Source organism: Limulus polyphemus, unplaced genomic scaffold (genome assembly GCF_000517525.1).
Source record: "Limulus polyphemus unplaced genomic scaffold, Limulus_polyphemus-2.1.2 Scaffold4849, whole genome shotgun sequence".
In the NCBI taxonomy this organism is placed as follows: Eukaryota; Metazoa; Arthropoda; class Merostomata; order Xiphosura; family Limulidae; genus Limulus; species Limulus polyphemus.
In genome coordinates this window covers 39,630-44,393 of record NW_013670459.1, presented here as the reverse complement: position 1 = coordinate 44,393, position 4,764 = coordinate 39,630, and positions in this window count along the sequence as shown.

Below are 4,764 nucleotides of genomic sequence, written 5' to 3'. Positions count from 1 at the left end.
GTTAAGTAAAGCTGAATACAATTTTAACAATACTGAGGGAGTTAAGAATGATGCACAGAAAATAATCTTTCTTCCCAGAGAGCATACACTACCTATCACTGATCATTCTGTAAAAGTAGGGAGTTGTTGTTCTAATCGATATTTTTAATATTATAATTAATATGTTTGCTAGAGGGCAAATGGTGTTAAAATAGGCTTAGCACACCTAGAAAGTTTTAAGTTGAGGTCAATTTTTATGGTACATTTGAAACTAGATTATTCACACGGGATAGTTGTTTCTAGTGTGGAGTTAGCAGAAATATAGTCAGGGAGAAGAATATAGTTTATTTTCTAGATAGTGAGTTATTTCAAGATAGAGAGTCGAATCATTCAGTGTGTTTTCGTGAAGTATTTAGATCTGTTTTACCTATCATGATTTTTATGTTACTTTGTTCAAGAAAGTTGATTGTACGTTAATCCTGGCTTTGCTATAAAGGTCTGAACGTCATTTTTGATGTAGATCTAAAACAAGTTACGACTTTTTACAAGGTTTCAAGCTTGCGGAGATGTTAAAAGAGGAAATAAAATATTTAATGATCAGTAGTGGTCTGTATATTGAATTAATTTCGCATATAATTTAAAAGAACCCATCAAAGAAATAACTATGTCAAAATGATATAGTCTCCAGATATTGCCAAATCTCTACACAGTTGAGTTTGTTAGAGAAATATGATTGTAAACACAATTCTATAGCAACACCTTCTACCAGAGAAATATGATTCTAAACACAATTCTATAGCAACACCTTCTACCAGAGAAATATGATTCTAAACACAATTCTATAGCAACACCTTCTACCAGAGAAATATGATTCTAAACACAATTCTATAGCAACACCTTCTACCAGAGAAATATGATTCTAAACACAATTCTATAGCAACACCTTCTACCAGAGAAATATGATTCTAAACACAATTCTATAGCAACACCTTCTACCAGAGAAATATGATTCTAAACACAATTCTATAGCAACACCTTCTACCAGAGAAATCCAATGACACCATAGAAATAACCTAAGACAATGAGTCACAAGGACATTCATGTTAGCCATATATTCTAACAAGTTTCTATCTTATAAATCCTGTACGTGTGCCTACATGCAACTGTGGTATTTTCATGGTGAACTGAAAATACTTTGGAGCTGTATCATATAAGTCTGTCAAACAGAAGATTCGATTGAGATATGGAATTTTGAACAACGTTGAACTTGTCATTATACATTAGTGTTAGGCTTATTATATTTTTAACATCGCATTCTATATCTAGTCCCTCACGGATTTTCAAAAATTAGAATAATTCATAATAACAGTATTCTAACCACACTATGTTTGCCATACCCATTGCTGACGATACATTTCACTCAATCCAGAACTCATCAAGCTGACCAGGACCATTTGGCATATATAAATGGTGTTCAGACTATTACTGTGTTCATTGTGTCTTAGCTGGTCTGATGAGCTCTGGATTGAGTGAAACACGTCGTCAGCAATTGATACGGCGAATAATGGTTGAAATACTATTTTTATACAATTTTCTAATTATTGAAAATCTATAAGGCACTAGATATAGAGTGCGATGTTAAAAATATAATAAGCCTAATACTAATGTCTAAAGACAAGTTAATTAATTATGATAATAGTTTGCCAGCTTGAAAAAGCTGTCCACACCATAACAAATGTCAAACTTATACTGGCTGAGTTAATACTAAGGAATAAGCATACTGGAAACAAAGTGTAAAACTCAGGGAAAACAATATTTATTATATTATTATAATGTATTCTATACTTCTATCGAGAACATTTCTATTGTTTGGCAAGTTTTTAAATATTATTTGTTTAAAATAATGCAAAGTTTATGCCACAAATTAGTTTACTTTTTATAACATTTCTAAATAATATGCTTAATTTGACACAAAAAGTTGGCCTATGTGTGTAATCAATATTTCAATACTAACTCCATGACTAAATGTAGGCCTAGCTTCAAATATAATGTTTCAATGTAAACTGTGATATGTATGACTAACTTAACTAGCTTTGCTAGATAAACAAATGCGTAACTCACAAAGTAATCCGAATAATGTAATAGATGCAATAACACTTACTGAATACTTAATAGGTTATCATTAACTGTTAAATAGTTTATTGTGCCTGAGTGATTTGGACTTATAGTCAGATGGTTGTGACTTCGAGGCTAGTCATGTTATGCTAGGCTGCTGCTGGAGTCCCATGCTTCTACGAGATGGCCATGGAGTTTGAAGCTTTCAGATATACACCAACAGATTGGGCTACCAACCTCACTGGTAAAGGCTCAGATGATGCTACTGGCACTGTTGAAAGCAATGATGTCGTCATTTTAGATGTTGTGGCCTTCATTGCCTTCTTTATCTTCTATTCCTATCATTTGGCCATCCCTTGAGGATACCTCAACTCTGGCAAGGATTGCTTTGGTTTGGTGATTTAATGGTTCTGTCATTTGGTGGCATCAGTGCATCACTACTGTTACGTCTCCGTTTGTTAATTGATTTTTCCGTAACTTCGTTCCGACGAAACTTTGACGACACAAGTCTTTACTTAATAAAACTGGTTTATTCTTTCCGAATATAATTTTACGATACACTTAATTTCAATATTCGCGCTAAAACAAACACTATAACGAACGAACGTTAACTTCAACAATACCCTGTGACTGCAGTTCAATTACTCACTGTCTACACACACACATTATTATTCCGTCACGTTGTCACCCTCTTTTATATACCAGACTACCCTATATCTAGTAAATACTAGAACATTCGCCAAGGTACAGGATAGTTCTAGAAAATAGGTGGCGCCACACCAGTCACGTGACCTCGATGACGCAACACTATCATATTACAGGACACACTTTAATGGTGCATCAAAGCTAGTGCTTCCCATGTTCAGATTACCACCAGAGATAGACTTCAGATGTTGAGGTGGTCAAAAGGTGAGGCATGGACACCTCAGCTACATTTTCAGTGGGGGCTGAGCTGCGGGAGTGTTAACTTCCTCCAATCAAGGTGGCTCCATCCAGGGTTTTCAAGGTGAACCTGCTCATTGACTCAACAATGTAAGATGTGTTGGCCAAAATGTATCTTTATCCATGGTCTCAGCCAAATTGAAGGTCAGGCCAGTCACAGTTGTCTTCAGGATTTGTGGAGAAGCCTAAATCTTTTCTGAACAAAAAGTCTTTCTTGTAGTTGGTTTTCATCATTTTCAAGATGCAAGAACTTTGGTTACAGTTTAGAAATACTTCTGGCTAACATGCAGGACAAGGCAGTTAGATTAGACCAGAACTTGACCTTAACTGCCAAATATTTAGACTGAAAACTGGGTCAGTGAAATCCATTTGGTCAAAAAGGGCAGGCTATTTAGAGGTTGAATAACTTTTCCTTAGGATATTGATCAAGTGATACTTCTATAATTTTCACATGTGCTTCATGCAAAACATACCAGTACAACATGTAATCCCCAGTTCCTGTGAATAGTTAAGTCCACAGAGAATCACTGGATATCTACTTGACCAACATTCAACTAGATGTGCTGCCTGTATTGCTATTCCCGTAGAAGCATGCTCTCTGTAAACTGGGTCCTACATACTTACACTAACCCAGGTCAGGTAAAACTAATCATTTCGTTTAACCAATAGAATCACCAACATTTTCATTGTCTTCTCTAATTTACAAATGAAGTACTAGCAATGGTGCAATTTTTAAAACTCTGCCTCAGGAGTCCCATTTTTTATGCTCCCCAAGTAGTAGTTCTCGTACAGCATGTCTACCACTTAATACTGAAATGACATTAAGAAAATATTCAGAAACTTCGTGCTTCTCAAAACATTTCAATCTGCATGATTATACATTTCTCAAAAAATGAAACCACAACTAAATAAAACACTAGGTACACGAAGTGTATATTTGTTATGATATTTAAGCAACTGCCCGTGAGTTTCGTGTAATTCCAATAATTTCACCTATCACATATTCTGACCCTAGGCAACAGAAATATCTACTATTAGTATTATTTAAAAATCACAGATAAAACTATTTTTTCTTCTCTCAGACACAGTGTTACACTACTCGCAAAATCATAGGTGAAATGGGATATTGTCTCAAAAGTAGCAAGTGTCATCATTGCTCTTATCTTTTTATGAGCAAATGACCTGATGGTTAGGACACTCAACTCGCCATATGACGGTCACGAGCTAGAAATTTGTCCTCGAACATGCTCACCTTTTCAGTTGTTGGGATGTTATGTTGTGACAGCCAATCTCACTATTCGTTGATAAAACGTAATCCAAGAGTTTGTTACGGGTGGTGTAGACTAGCTGCCTTCCATCTATGGATGGCTAGTGCAGTTAGTTCTCTAGTAGCTTTGTTTGAAATTAATAAAGAACTTCCTGCCAAATACTTCAAAGTCAAAATTGAAATATTTTCTTTCGAGTGTTGTTAATGAAAGTAATTTATGCAATGTATTTGTACATAATACCCTAGAGGACAGTAGTCACAGTTAACTTCATATTACAAAGTCTTAACATTCTTTATTTCCATTTTTTAAATAGCCTAATAATTGTGTTTCACATGTAATTGATTCATATTGTTACGACATCGGAAGTCACGTGACTCTGGTGGCACGTCGTGATATTCTCGAAGGTTCGTGAATGCTCGAGTGTTTACTAGATGTGCAGTATTCTTGTATATAAGACCGC